Here is a 16,800-nt window from a genome sequence, read left to right on the forward strand (position 1 = left end):
ACCACCATCATTCCAGTATTTCAACTTAAGCTTCATTGAACTTGCATATTCAAAAAAGCTTTATCTCCAATGAGTATTTACTATATCCCAGACTTTGTGCTGAACATACAGTTGACTTTTGAACAACGCAGGCTTGACCTGAACAGGCTTACTTATACACGTATTTTTAAAAAATATAAATACTTTTACTATTTTCAGTTTGTGGTTAGGAGTCCACGTACACAGAAAGCCAACTGAATGCATCAATCTATGTCATTTTATATAGGGACTTGAGCACGAGTGGATTTTGGTATCTGCAGGGATTACTGGAACAAATACCCTGTGGATACCAAGGGATAACTGACATTTTTAGGGACTCAAAAGTTATACACAGATGTTTAACTGTGTGAGAAATTGGTGTCCCTACCCCGCATTGTTCAAGGGTCAACTGTATTATAGTATTATCATATTTAAAACTCACACATGCTCTCAGAGGTAGACCCTATAACCCCCATTTACAGGATACAAAAATAAGACTGAAAATGGTTAGTGATGCTTCCAAGTTAACTACCCAATCAGGAAATAGGGGAGCTGAGTCAAACCCGAGTCTATAGAATCAAAGTCTTATGTTTTATACAAAGGGGAATATGTAGCCTTTGGTCTTCAACAGATTGAGTTTTGAATCTCAGTTGTCCCCGAATGTAAACCACCATTACTTTTTATTCTACTTTGTTCTATCATTGTATACAAAGATATCTTATCTCCCATACCAGACTATAAGCACCTTGAGGGCATAAATTATTTCTGTTTAACTTTCTCTTCTTTTCTTCACCACTAATTACCCTAAACAATGGAGTGCCTATTCTGTAGGGATTCAATAACATTCTTTACTGATTGAATAGAATGAAAGTACAGAAGTACTGAGTGATTTGAAACTAGATGAATGTTAAGTTTGACCCAGTTCATTAGTTAATTTATCCATCCATCTATTTATTTGACAATTATATCTCCAGTGCCAGGCACCATGCTGATTTAAAGCTGTACACAACAATGTGATCATTCAGGAAGCATCCATTCTAATCGATTAGCTCCTATGCCAGGCCAGTTATTAACAGTTTTGAAGATTATCCCTTGCTGAATTCTTGGCATATGATGGTGAGCAAAAAAGAATTAAATGATGGTTACTATACTCATGAAAATTTCAAATGAGTGTAAAATTACTTCTAGGGTAGAAGAAATGTACAAAGTGCTATGACAGTGGGTAGCAGGGTCACCTGATCTAATATGGATGGAAAAGTACTTATGAGGAAAACCAGGGAGAAAAAATCCAATCAGTTCCTCCATCATATAAATTTACTTTTCACCTGTGAAGGCTAAAATTACACTACCGTTTTATGGCATCAACAGTCTTTTATAAGTAACACTATGCAACTATTTATCTCTACAATGTTCTTGCATCCTATGATGGATGTGTCAGTAGTAGTAAGTTAAGTGGTGCTCAAGACCCCTTTGAAAGGAGCATTGCACTTCATTAAATGTCTGCTGAGATGAACTGGGGGGTGTTGTGGCAACATTTGTTAATGTCCTTTTAAGGAGTGATCAGGTTACTTTATGAATGAATGTTGTCACCTTGGTCAAAAGCTCAGGAAAAAGTCATCAAGAAAAGGTTATGCTTGATATAATAGAATGAATTTATTTCACTGCTGAGGGACAGCAGAAAAAGGTAGAATTTCTCCAGAGAGGTTCTCTTGACTGCTGTAAGAAAACAACCTTATCCTGAAATAGAGGGACTGAATACCTATTTCTATGAGTTATTTTTTATGTTTCCTAGTATAGGTCATTTTTCAATAGAAAGATAAAGAGCGAATTTATTAAATAGTTTAAAAATTAAGTATGACAAAATAATTTCATACTTTACTGAGCTAACAGCAAGGCAGTTATGTTGCGCGCACGCACACACACACACACACACGTATATATCTTCTGGCACAAGTACATCTGATATTTTCCTTTTGGATATTAAAATTCCTCAACAGAAGATCTTGAAAATTAAATGTTTCAGCCTTTAGTTCATTTCTTTGTGATCCAGGGCATGATCCAGGCTTTTGAGATGGCAGTGATTAGATGAAGAGAGACCATATTCTTGTGAAGAAGTCTGGGAGGTTGGGTTAGTTCTGTCAGCTGTTCCATTATCCAGAATTTTTTCTTATCCTACTACAAATATAGAACACCCCTTAGTTTAATATTTTGTGCCTGTGCTTAGTCTGCTAAAACAAGAAGAGATGGGAGGTGGCTAGATAAGGTCTGATACAAGTGTAGAAATAGGGACAGTTCTATTCCATTCAATACGACAAGAATTTACAGAACACATTTAAATATACAGTCTGTCCTGTGCATTATGAAGGGTCTAAAGATCCAGCAGTCAAGTTTGTTGCCCATTAGACACATACAGCCCTATTAGTGTTTAATATAAATCCAGTTTTAGTTATACTATAAAGTAATATATGATAAATAATATGAGAGGTACAAAGTGCTGTGAAAGTGCAGTAAAGCACTTTCTGACATTAGATAGACAGAGATAATTCATCTTCTCATTCTTTCTCTTAAAGCTCTTTTGTCTTCCCTAACACCTATTGGATCAAGTCTAAGCTGCTGGGAATCAGTGGGGGGGGGGGGAGGATTTCTCTGTAACAAAAATAAACAAACAAACAAACAAACTGAGCACAGTGCTTAGCACAAAGCCGGAGTTAAAAATAATTTTTTGAATGAATTAATGACTGCTCATACCATACTGGTTCAGATCTTTGTGTCTTTATGCATGCTGTTCTGTGTGGAATGTCTTTCTTCATCTGATTAACATCTATGAACTCATTTCTCAAGACTTACCTGCTCTAACTTCTAGGCTTGCTCTAGCAGCCAGTATACCTCCCTCAGAGCACTTCACATTGAAATGATCAATCTGTGTACATATCTATCTCCACACCTAAAGTAATCTCCTTGATGCCAGGGGCCACATCTTACCTTTCTTGCTACTTCAGGTAGCTAATATCTGAGAATATAGATTTCAGAGTTAGATTGTTTGGCTTTAATCCTGATTCTTCCCCTTTGCTAACTGTATGACTTCAGATAAGTTACTTCACCTCTCTGTGTCTCAGTTTCCTCATCTGCAAAATGGGATACTAATAGTATCTACCAGATAGAAGAGCTGTGAAGATCAAACTAGTTGTTATATATAATGAGCTTAGAATGGTGCCAACATGAGCACTATATCAGTGTAAATTATTATTTTTAAGTGCCCAGAAATACTGACTAACATCATACCGAGGAACTGTATGAAGGAGGGAGAGTCACTGAAGTGGATGTAAACTGTGGAGAAAAAGTCACTACAGGATAAAGGTGGAGTCAGGTAGAGTATAGCACTGGGGCATTTAAATACCTCCACATCCCCCAACCCCCACACACTGTCAACAGAATGCCAAGTACTAGCAATATGTTTTGGAAAACATTCCTCCTACAAGTTTAATTTTTTTTTCTTCAGTCTCTCAATGTCTCCTGTGGAAGCCAATAATATAATGAGATGAAAAGAAATTGCAGGTTTGTAGTGTTGACTGAAAATGGCATAAACTAAGAGCATACAGTGGAGTAAAGACAGCCTCTTTAATAAATGGTGTTGGGAAAATTGGACAGCTACATGCAAAAAAAAAAAAAATGAAACTAGACCATCAACTTACACCATACACAAGAATAAACTCAAAATGGATAAAAGACTTAAATGTGACTCATGAATCCATAAAACTCCTAGAAGAAAATGTAGGCAACAAAATTTCAGGCATCATACGCAGCAGAATTTTCACTGATAAATCACCTAAGGCAACAGAAACAAAGCAGAAAATTAACACATGGGACTACATCAAACTCAAAAGCTTCTGCACAGCAAAAGATACAATCATCAAAATGGAAAGGCAACCCACTGTATGGGAGATCATAATTGCCAATGATATATCAGATAAGGGGTTAATTTCCTATATATAGAGTGCTCATACAACTCAACAAAAGTAAGACAAGGAACCCAGTTAAAATTGGGCAGAGGAACTAAATAGATACCTCTCCAAACAGTACATACAAATGGCTAAGAGACATATGAAGAAATGCTCAACATCACTAATCATCAGAGAGATGCAAATTAAAACAACAATGAGGTATCACCTCACACATGTCAGAATGGCCGCCATCAACAAATCATCAAACAACAAGTGTTGGCGAGGGTGTGGAGAAAAGGGGACTCTAGTACACTGCTGGTGGGAATGCAGACTGGTGCAGTCACTATGGAAAACAATATGGTGTTACCTCAAAAAATTAAAAATTGAACTGCACTTGACCCAGTGATCCCACTTCTAGGAATATACCCTAAGAAGCCTGAAACACCAATCAGAAAGAATATATGTACCCCCATGTTCATAGCAGCACTGTTTACAATAGCTAAGATCTGGAAACAGCCCAAGTATCCATCAGTAGACGAATGGATAAAAAAGCAGTGGTACATATACACAATGGAGTACTATGCAGCTGTAATAAAGAAAGATCTCTTATCCTTTGAGATGACATGGAGGGACCTGGAAAGTATTATCCTAAGCGACATAAGCCAAGCAGAAAAAGACAAGTATTATATGATCTCACTTATTTATGGAATATAATGAACATAACAGTCTGAGGAATGAGGTAGTCCCAGAGACATGAAAGTGGGGTACAGACTGAAAATCCCCAGAAGAGAGGGGTGGTGGGGGAGAGATAAACCACAGAACTTATATACATGTGTGCATGAACAATGGACATGGACCTCAAAGCTGGGGACAAGGTGGGGAGGGAGTAGGAGGGGGAATCAGTGGGGGGAAAAGGAGAAACCTCTGTAACAAAAATTAATTAATTAATTAAAAGAAAAAAATAGAAAAAAATGGCATAAACTGCAAGCCCTCTATGTAGACCCCTTACTAATTGTAAGCTAGGCAAATTTTCTGATAAATGCATCTAAGTCAATACTGATAGTAGAATATTATGGAATAAAATTAAAATCTTTCTTGGGTTTGTTGCTAGTATAGTTTCTTCTCCCAAAACTAGTCTCCAAAATTCTGTAAGGCATTTTGGAGAAGGCAAATGATACAAGTATATCTTACAATGTATATGAAACAGACTTTGTAGCTCAAGTAATGCTCCTATTTTATGCCACCATAAAATTGATGGCATTTGAGCAAATCAGTTCAGTGGAATGACTGCTGTACCCCGGGCTCGTATCTGGATGCTCATCTAACCCCTTTCTTTTCCTGAGGGAGGAGCCAGGTGAGAGGTAGTAGTGAATAGAGAGTTGATGCATGTCAGGGGGTATTTTCTGTTTTTTTTTTTTTTTTTTTTTTTTTTTTGTGGCCACAGAAGGGGAAAATGAGAAATAGTGTCCCAGAGGAAGTCCTGAGGGCTAAGTCAGAATTGTGGGTGAGTTCAAACCAGTTAGTCAGTAAGAGGAGCTGAACAGAGAGTGTGATCACAGGAACATGGGTCCAATTGGGGTCAACAGTGAAAGGAAACCGGTACCAAGAGTGAGAAAAAAGAAAATAGACAAATGGAAGCTGACAACACCAGAGACAAAAGGTAGGTATCAGTGAAAAAGCAAGGCATTATTAATTGCTGTTACATTTAGAAGATACTTTAAATCCTTTTAGGAAAGAATATATAAGTACTGGATCAAAATAAATTTCAATTGTCAACAATTATAACAATTACACAAATTCCAAACATTTAACTTAATTTCACTAATGTTTTCAATAAGTGTTTATTGAATACCCCTGTGAAAGTTTTTCTGAAGATAAAAAGAAATGTGAGAAGGTTTAGGAGCTCAAAAAGTGTAGACTTTACATTTTTTAGATATTATTTGGACACTTGAACAGTGAAATAACATTGTTTAAGTGAGATCTTTGGTAGTTAATTTTATTTTGGATTCCTACCTAAAGTATAAAGGTTGGACTTGTTGGAGGTTCTATCCTGTTTTCAAATATGATGTTTATGTAAATAAAAACAAATGCTTAGATAAATGCAAAAGACATTTATTATATAAATAGAGAAGTGAGTAATGGAACTCAAGGGCAGGACTGACCCTCAGAAATCAAGAAATAAGAAAACATTATCAGAACCCCATTTAAGAGACCATCCCAGGTAAAATGTATTGCCTGTGTTACAAAATCCCAAGAAAGAGAATCTGATTGGCCAAATTGGTTCAGGTGTGACTTAGTTTGGCTTCTCATAGAAGCAGACCGAGACCTGTCAGTGTGGCCAAGTTGGTTGAGTGTCCTCCCATGCACAGAAAGGTCGCCAGTCCAAGAGGTTGCTTGTTTGTTTCCAGGTCAGGGCACATGCCCAAATTGTGGGTTTTGTCCCCAGTTGGAGTGCATATTGGGTGTGTTTTCTCTCCCTCTTTCTCTTCATTCTCCTCTCTCTAAAGTCAATAAAAACATTTTTAAAAGAAAGAAGCAGACCTCAAGACATGGATCTTAGTGCAAATATGTTATTTGGGGATGGTGCATGAAACACCAGTAGGGGCATGGGCAAGTGTAACAGGGAAGAAAAGCCATCCAATAAAGGGTGTTATCAAGCCAGCTCTCCCTGTGAGTAACTGGAGATTAATCCACTGGCGAAGCTCTAAAAAGACCCTGATAGAACACACACCTCAGAATTATTCAATTATACATCAATCCCCATCACTCACTGAGGGCTGTTATTAGGGGTCATAATCCCCTAGCACCCTGGCTTGCTGCATACTTAGGGAAAGGGGCCTTCAGCTTTGGAGAAAGCCCCAGGCAAAATATATGCTGAAACTGTCAGCTATTGGGGTGCATGGTGAAGTGGGAAGGACAAGAGATATAGGTAGGGCCCTGACAGCTTCAGCTACTGATTTCCATCCCTAATTTAATCAACTGTACCTTGATGAGGTAGTTAGTTATAGAGGTCAGTGTGGGTGGATACTCCAAAGAGTGTATACTATATAAATGCTGTAGGACTTCGGAGACAGAAAATGTGATCATCATAATATGGTATGTGTCTTGAAGGATGAGGCAACTTCATTTGATAAGTGGTCTAAGCCTGAAGTGAGAGAATAGACAAAGGCAAGGATATAGGCAGGAATGACTCAGGCAGACTGAACAGGTTGGTAAAGTGAGTGGGAGATCAGTTTGAAGAAGTCCCCCCAAATCACACAAGAAGGGCTTTGAAAAGCAGACTGAGATGTTTGTAGTTAATGCATTAGGTTATAAACTATATTGTGTTGTGGCCAACATTAAGGTAAATTACATTTGTAATCTCAAAACTTTTAGTACTTACTTCTACAAAAGCCCATTTTATGTCATAGTTCACATTTTCAATTTTATATAAAGACTTTTATTAAGTTTGCTTGTCGTTGGTTATACATAAGGCAAATGACTCTTTTATTATTGAAGTGGTATATAATGCTAGTAGAGGATCAAGGCTATATTTAACTATTTTATAGTGTGTGCTTCTGTATAGAAACTTTCCCGTAAGTATTTTTCCATGGACAATTATTAAAACATTCTGAGAAGGAATTGTAGCCTCTGGTATTAAACATGCAATTCTCATTCATCTAACAAATACTCATTGGGGGCCATGTTCTTAATGGTTGGCTCCAAACTGCACAGAAAAATAAGCTACTCTCCCTGCAAGCCAGGCGCTGATAGCCTCACAAAACAGGCATGTAAAAACATAATTTAAATAAAAGATTAAAAGTACAGTAACGGAGGTGTGTTCCAAGTGCTGTGGGGATGCTGCTAACTCACTGAGGAGAATGCTATCCTAGAGGTGCAGACCATCACATCCTAATTGCAAGCAGGGATTCAAGTGTTGATTATATCTGAATCAGTTGCTTGCCAGGTTGTTTTTCTCTCTCCTAACCAGGCAAACCCCAGACTTTTGGTAAATATGTAGCATTAGGTAATGAAGACAATTTATTGAATGGCTTATGGAGACTTTTTTCTTCTGAGATTGCTTTTTGCTTTTGATGAATCTCTGAAAGGGCAGGCAGCCTGGCAAACCCCTTAGAAGAAGCAGGAGGCTGAAACTGACCCTTTACCAAAACCAGGACACTGAGTTTGCATGCCTGCCCTAGGATAGAGATTTATTACCTAGGGAATGAAGACCCAGGAACAGGAAGGTAAAACTTACTATGTACCTGCATGAGCTATTTTGACCATTATTGATCCAAGTCCTCTGGGAAGAAAGGAAACTGATGAGATGTCCAGAATTCTAAATTGAAATGTATTCTATAACATGTTGCATTTAATTGCAAAAGCTTGAAAGAAACAAAAACGATGATTGTTCTTTTATGTGACTAATCCATTATATCACAAATGTACTGCACTCTAGGGGTACCTTGAACAGAAAACTCATACCTGTTAAAGCTATAATTCCATAGCAACTATAGTTACTGCAGGGCAAGTTTGGAAAGTAATCAGAAAAGATACCTGGAGATATATATATATATCTCAAAAGATAATCATTTTCTTAACTGAACTTACCAGAATTAAAAGTCATCACTTCTTTCTAGAATCCCCAGTACCATATGGAGAAGTGTTTATGTTGCATTAAGGAAAATGTTGTCATCCATCATTATGCCTGCCTCACTTGAAGAAAGGATGGTGTTTTTACTAAGGGCATTTTTTGCTGTTGTGTAAACAAAATTTTTTGTTGATGGCTCATGAGTTCCAGTAACTGCCTTCAAAACACTTGTTTTCAGACTCCGTTGATTGAAGTTCTAATGTCGTTTAAAGAGAGGGATTGTCCTAAATGCTCAGGCCACACAGTGAAGTGTGGCTAGGTAGGAAAGAGACAATTCTATGATATGATTGTGATAGTTATGGTATTATTTAAACTACCAGTGGTTCTGATTGAGAACTCACCATAAATAGTTACCAAATCCTGACATGGCCAGCCAGACATGTTTTATGTTGCCTTAACATCCTACAGAACTTCATGTTCATCATACTTGTTCAATATTTTTTCTTTTTCTTCAGACTTTGAAAAAGCGGCACAGTCGGTATGTCAGTCTTAATCATATCTACACATTTGGGTGCTTGTCTGTCAACTACCAACAATGGTTACTTAATTTTAGAAACAACAAATAAATGAATTGATTGAATTGTGCATTTCCTGGGACAAACAGCCTTGAATAACTTTGCCATGTAGTAAATCCACATGACATTTTATACAAAGATCTCCAGCTATATACTTATGAAAAGTGAATAAGTTCTCTTTCCAGATTCATGGGATATATCTAACTATTTATTTGAATTAAAATAAAACATTTTGTAAGTTAAATAGCATTATATAATATTATTGTCATTTGTTGAATGATTGAAAATAATAGAATTTAGAATTCCTAAAATAGCCTAGAAGAGAAGAAATCTATAGGGCTAGAAGCAAACAGAATGAATCTATATCAGAAGACAGTGCCCAGAAGGGTAAAATTGTCAGAAAATACATTATACAAGGACTCAATTTGACAGGCATTTCTGAGCAACTATCACATATTATAATCTCACTTAATTCTTATGACAATTCTGTGATATTGGGGTTAGTGTCCTCATTTTATAGGCAACATAACTGAGGATAAGTAGCTTACCTCAAGTCTCATCTATATGTTAGAGCCAGGATTCACCCAAGGCCTGCCTAACAACTCCATACAGAGCTTTTTGTACAAAATACAGAGGCAGAGTGTGTTGCTACAATGTAGAGCAATTCTATATCATGCTCTTCACAGATCCACAAGGTAGAATTGGATCTGAAGAAGGAAAGTTACAGAGAGATTTCAGATTAACCCAACTGAGAAAAAAAATAATAATTGTTTGACTAGAAGACTCTCCTGAGGGAGAATGAGCTACCTCTATGTGTAATGAGTTCCTGTCACTGGAGATGTTCCACTGGCAATCAGGGACTTATTGTCAAGTATGTTGTGGCAATGACCCAAGTGCTGGAATCGGGAGAGTAGGTTATTCATAAGGTACTTTTAAACCCTGAGTTATTAGGGGTTTAGTTAACTTTTGCTTCTCAGGCTGAAGAGAAATTCCCATGATAGAAGAACCAGGAGTGGGCACTTTAGAACAAGACTTCAGGGGCTGCTGTGTCACCAGCTGGTCCCCAGGTAGCAAGGAGAGAGAAGCTAAGGAAAGGCAACTTCACTTTCAAAGGAACCATAGTTTGGAAGCAACATGTATAGTTTAAAGCATGAGGGATTAAGAATAAAATAGACCTGGGTTTAAAGCTCCTTTCTGAGTCTCTCTCTGAACTTTAGTTTCCTCATTTTATGAAATGATGGAATAACATTAAGTACAGAGGGTTAAGTGAAATAATGCATTTAAAGAGACCAGCACACAGCAAGCACTCAGATATTGTCAGTTATTAAAATCATCATCACCACCCTGGCCGGTTTGGCTCAGCAGTTAGAGCACTGGCCCGCAGACCAGAGAATCCCAGGTTCGGTTCCTGCTAAGGGCATGTACCGCGGTTGCCGTTTGTCCCCGCCCCAGTTGGGGTCCTGGGGTGGCAATCAGTCAATGTGTCTCTCTTACATTGATGTTTCTCTCTCTCTCTCTCTCTCTCTCTCTCTCTCTTCCCCCCTCCCTCCCTCCCACTCTATCTGAAGATAAATGCAAAAATGTCCTCGGGTAAGGATATAAATAAATAAATAAATAAATAAATAAATAAATAACCAACCAACCAACCAACCAAACATCGTCGCTTTCCTCTTTCTCATCATCTCCTTACTGGGAGAAAGGTGCCTCTTTGGAGGCCATCAGGTAACAACCACTTCTTCTTCCTCTGGAGCTGGTCAGCCTCAGGAAACAAGGGCGGAGAATATAGTCTTAAAGAATGATAGGGCTAAAGGGATTTTAGATAGTATCCAGTTCAATGCTCCTCAAGTTATCTGTGGTGAAATGTGTGTGTGTGTGTGTGTGTGTGTGTGTGTGTGTGTGTGTCTGTGTGTGTTTAAACTTAAAACCTATTGCAAACCAATCATTTTATGAAATTAATAAAAATAAATTAATAGAGAAATGAAATGGGGAAACAAAACCAAAAATGCACAAAATACAATCCCATATATTTTATTTTCCCAAAGACATACATTCTGAGTGCTTATACTCTTTTAATAGTTACTTTTAGTACATGGGAAATGGAAAAAACAAACAAACAAACAAAATAAATAACCTACTTGCCGACTAGTATGGGTCCACAGATCATACTTTACGTGGCACTGATCTAGCTCATTCCTCCTCTACTCAGAGGGGAAACCCAGAATGCAGAAAGGACTTGCTCATTGTTACATAACCATGTATCATTCCTCCAACTTAGGTTTTTGTTTTTTGTTTGTTTTTTAATATCATTTAGGGCACCTATAGATTGGGGATGTGTGTTACAACGCTAGCTATGGGATTATGATTCTCCTAGGTGCTGTAGGCCAATGCCTCTAGTACCAAGTTAAAAAATGATAATAGTTTCTCTTCCCATTTTTGAGTATTTTATTAGAAATGAATGTTTTGTCAGAGAAAAGAAAATAGTGACTGTTATGTACTTGCTTTAGATGTACTAGTTCTATACAAATGATTTCATTCAGTTCTCATAATAACTCTCAAATGCGGGTGGAACTGTATTTCTGAGGAACCCAGGAAGGCTAAGCAACTTCCCAAGTGAACACAACTAGCAAGTGGTGGGACTAAGGTACAAGCCGGGTCTGTGTGACTACAAAGTCTCTCTTTTCTCCATATCATTGTATAAACACAGTCAGTGGCTTGGGTGTACCCTTGAAGGAAAATGCTTTCCTTTATAGTTATTACCATTTACCATTTACATAACATTTATGTTGGCAAGAGACTTTACAACCATTTATTACTTTGTTCTCCTGTGTTGTTATAACAAAGCCTCCCATAGAGACTAAGAAACAAAAGCATGAAAAGGTATTCTTTAATTATGCTTATTATAAGTTGGTTAAAAATACATATTCCTCTTTGAAAACTTATGATGATTTATATTTTTCTAATGAGTTTTGGTAAAGCCTCACATTTCCCCAGCTTTGTTCAATAGTCCATCTTAGCTTCTTATACTCTGACCACCACGTATTTCCTAATTATCATTACAGCCTTTTTGGCAGTAATATATACTTATAGAATGTACCAGTAGTTATAGTCAAGTAATCTTTACATACACACTCAAATTAATATTTTTAGTCCAAATTATAGCTTTGAAGGGAGCAATAAACTTACATTCTGATATATTGACTAATCTACCTAAATCTCACACGTAAAGTTTTGGAAATTGGTCAGATTTTCTTTCCTTTTTATTTGAGATTTTTTCAAAAATGATATCTAATGACCTACCCAAGTAAATAAGGGCTATATATGCTGAAGATCTCAATAACTACGAGATACAAGTACCAGAATCATAGACCCAGCCTATAAATTGGCATGAGTAGTCAATAAATATTAGCCTATTAATAAGGAAAGGAAGGGAAAGATGGCATATGGGTTGTGAAGATTTCTCAAGGTATAAAAATTAATTTTCTTACAATCAAGAAGCAAGTAAACATTCATCCAGTCATACAACTGTCTTCGTCCTTCAGCAAACATTTGTTAAGCACCTCTGTGATCTACATGCTCAACTGGTTGGGCCAATACGTTTTTTCCTGACTCAAACTGAATTTGTGATAAACAATATCTTCTAGAATATTTACTTTGAAATCTGGGGTTCTTCCAGTCTTTTCATATCTATATCTTTTGAGTTTATGTTGTTTTAAATCTAGCTCTCTTGCTGTTATGACCGTGAATATGATACTGAAAGACACCATAGAAATTCTAGAGATTTGGGATTTAGTTCAAATATCATTATTTTCTCATAATGCCCCATGAGTCATCTAAGACTTTTGTTTTATTGATTTTTACAACCAGGATCCTAATGGACAAATCTTTTAAAATAAGTCCCCTATAAAACATATCTCGTATATATTTATTTGAAAGCCATTCTAAATTTCAGGAGGTTCCCCCAAATCTATAATATATAATTGCTCCGTATCTACTTAATAGGATCATTTACTTAAACATTTCCAGATTACTTTATTCTACCAGATTATTATATGTAAGTAGAGCAAACATCTAATTTAAGCATTCAGAATAGGGTAGATAGAATCAACACCTTAAAGGGTGCTATTCAAGACGCCCCATTGCCTTTTCCTACTCATTCTTCCTGCCACAAAATAACAGTATTTGTTTAGCGCTTTACAGTTTATAAAGCTCTCCTACACACACTCAAGCCAGTTTCATGACTAAATAAATGACCTGTGCTTATGACTCCAAAAATTTGGTATAGAATTCCTTCCTCTCCCCTGACCTCTATATGTGTATACATAAGTGCATAGTCGGGATCTCTGCTTGGATGTCTAATAATGACTTCAAATATACACAAAACCAAACTTTTCATTTCTTCCACCTTTAGCACTTCCCAGGCCAAAAGAGATCTTTGACTTTTGTTTCTCCTCGAAGTCTGCATCCAACCTACCAGCAAATTCTGTAGACACTAGATTCAAAGAATGAGAAACCCATTGCTACCATTGCTAATATGTCTGTGCCTGCCCAATCATCCAAGTCACTATTATTTCCCAACTCTGGGAATTGTTTTGTATCTCTTTTCCCTGCTTCTATTCCTTTCCTTATCCAGTCAAATCCCCCAACACTGACTCCCCAACCCCTCATCCCCCAGTAATTAGAATGATGTATTTGGAAAGGGAAATTAGCTTTTTTTTTTTTTTTCCAAATAAGCTTTAATAGCTTTTCCCTCGTACTCCATAACCTATCTCTCTGCTCTCTATTTGTGCTGTAGTCACACTTGCTATTTCTTGAACAAACCTAGCTCTTTCTTTTTTTACTTTACAAATCAATTTTATTAATCTAAGCACAACATGAATGCAGAAAAATTCTGTACACAATTGTGGATACAACACAAGGCCAAGATGAATTTTGTAATTTCAATCTGCAAAGTACAAAAATATAAAATGAAAATGCTAAAACATTGTCAAATTCTGTTTGCTTCAAGTCAAAAAAGAAAAAGGCAATTGTTAAACAATTTGGAGAATTTTCAACTAATTCTAGTTGCAACATGAAACTTCAGGAAGGGATAGTGTAGCTGTTTAGCTACTTTGGGTCAAAGCTGGTGTCCCTCCACCCCCTCCCCCAATATAATATTAAACAAAATTCACCCAAAAAGTAATTTTATGAAGACAGAAGGCTTTGTAGATGTGAAAAACTAGTGCCCAACATAATCACTTCTGGAAAAACACTTTTTTATGGTAAACAAAAAAACCAAGCTCATTCTTGCCTGAGAATGTTTGGGAGTACTCTTGACCCATAAGTTGGCCCTCATTTTCTCAGGTCTCTGTTTAAATGATCCTCACTCAGAAAGGCCTTCTTTGAGTACCTTATCTCAAGTAGCTCATATACATCCTGGCAGTCTCTCTCCTTGCCGTGCTTTAGTTTAGCTTTTTCCTTTTTCCCCCACAGAACTTATTGATACATGAGAGTTTACGTAAATGCTTTATAATGTGTCTGTTTCTTCTATCAGAGTGTAAGCTCCCTAAAAGCAGGGACTTTGTCCTGTTTGTTGTGGTATACTAACACCTGGAAAGGTTTCTAGCAAATAGAAGCTACTCAATAAATACGTTTGAGTGAGTGAAGGAAAGTGAAGTAAAAAGATTAAGTCATCCAGAGCCAGAGAACCAAACAAGATAGGGAAAGACTGAGCGCAAGCCACAGAATTCTAAAAACCACATTTTATCAGACTGCCTTTCTGATGCAACTGGCCATTAAAATTTTAGTATTTCCCTAGCTTCAGCCATCCCCCACCAAGAGGTTCAGCCAAGAAATTGCCTTCTACTCTTTTGGAGGAGAATGCACTTTGAAATAGTCTGAAATTTATTGAAAACCAAGTAGTTGAGACCTTCTGCTTCCCCCGTGCCTGTAACCTACCACTCAAATCAGAGAAAGAAAAATCAATTGATCTAATTTTGGTTTTTGCATCATGTTTTTTTTGTTTGTTTGTTTGTTTGTTTTTCCTTCTTGGCATCCTTACCTCTTCTCTACTACAGTGTTGCTATACATTCCTGCATTGTGATTAATTTTAATTTGTTACTGATGATTAGTCCTTATTTTATTTAAAAGTAAATTAGAGCCTATTCAAGGATATCAATAAAATCAAGCTCTTCTTCCTTCTTTGTGTTTTCCTAAGCTCTAGTGCTCAGAGGATGGCATGAAACCACAGCTGGTTTTTGTTGTTGTTGCTGCTTTTGTTTTTCTGTTGTGCTGTAACATGTAAACTGGGGGTGCCCAGGAATGTGTGTCTCTCTGTAAAGGGCCGGCCTGCCTCCATGGATGTGATGGCACAGAGAAAGAAGGGAGACACTGTTCAAAGCTATTTTTAGTTTGAGAATTTATCCAGGATATAATTGCCTACCCTAGCATAGTAAGGGATTTTTTTTTTAATGGACTACCTGGTCCAAAGCTGGGCCTTCTGCTCCATGAATTCTCATAAATTATGCCCATGGTTTTGTGATAATAATAAGCACTGTCACTTTTTAGCTGCTTGAAATCTTAGGCAAGTTATAAAAGTTTATGGACCTCAGTTTCTTCAAAAAAATGGAGATAATGATATTTGTATTTCATAATTGTTCTTTCAAAGATTAAGTACGATGAAGTACATGGCACTAGGTAGAACCCTATCTTACTCAGGAGCATAGTGTTACTGGTCTCCCCACCTCCCTGTGTCTTTGATTCATCTTTTATGACTTGTAACTTGCCCTCCAGAATGTGGCTGTGAAGTAACAGCTAAATATGGATTTACCATCAATTCCTCTGAAACAATTTAGCTACCCAATTGTCTTATTTTTTTCTAATTATGTACTCCATTTTGTTTTTTGGTACTATCTCTGCCATCAGTTAAATATATTGCCAATAACAGGGAAATCCCTGGCTAATTGGACACCACAATGCCTGGGTTAAAACTTATAAGCATTGTACTTCTCAATTATTCTACCCAGAAATTATTCCACTGAGAAGTGTTAATTGGGTAGTAAAAGCAAATTGGATTACCTTTGGGAAATTTTAAACAACAATTTTATACTCAATCAGGTGGTAAGAGCATACATTACACATATCATTCTAGTACCCAGTCCAGGTGTGTTTTGAAATCTTTGACTTTGATTTGTCCTTCAACTTTGCAACTTTAAAAAGTGACTTAAAAGTACTGCATGTTCTTAATAAAGCACCTGGTTGGTGAGATAGAAATGGGAAACTATGGTGAGTATGAGACCCAGCTTCAGAGATCTACAGTCTCTGGGCCCACAGTTAATTATGCCAAGAACATAAGAGTTTCATTTGGTATATCTTTGTTTGTTAAGTAACTTTAAAAAATAAATAGACCCAGAGACATAGAAAGGAGTATAGTTTAGACTGACAAATCCTAAAGTAGGGGGTGGGGGGATGGATGAGATGAACCAAAGAACGTATATGCATGTATGCATAACCAATGGACATAGATAACAATGCTAGGGGGATGAGAGGGCGGGATGGGGAGGAGGATGTCTGGGGGGAAAACGGAGAAACATCTGTAACAAAAATAAATGAATAAAAATTGGAAAAAAATAAATTTAAAAAATCTTTATTTTGATATAATTTATATATGATATTTAGTTTTTTAGTAAAGACTTTAACAAAGATATTTCTCGTCATACTC

The 16,800-nt window shown here is 36.8% G+C and overlaps 1 protein-coding gene across 1 annotated transcript in view; it reads left to right on the top strand.

The window, feature by feature from the left end:
• Positions 1–16,800, top strand: part of DLG2 (discs large MAGUK scaffold protein 2) — a 1,351,614-nt gene that overhangs the window by 159,015 nt on the left and 1,175,799 nt on the right. The gene's annotated exons all lie outside the window — the stretch shown is intronic.

Source organism: Molossus molossus, unplaced genomic scaffold, assembly GCF_014108415.1.
Source record: "Molossus molossus isolate mMolMol1 unplaced genomic scaffold, mMolMol1.p scaffold_m16_p_13, whole genome shotgun sequence".
Taxonomy (NCBI): domain Eukaryota; kingdom Metazoa; phylum Chordata; class Mammalia; order Chiroptera; family Molossidae; genus Molossus; species Molossus molossus.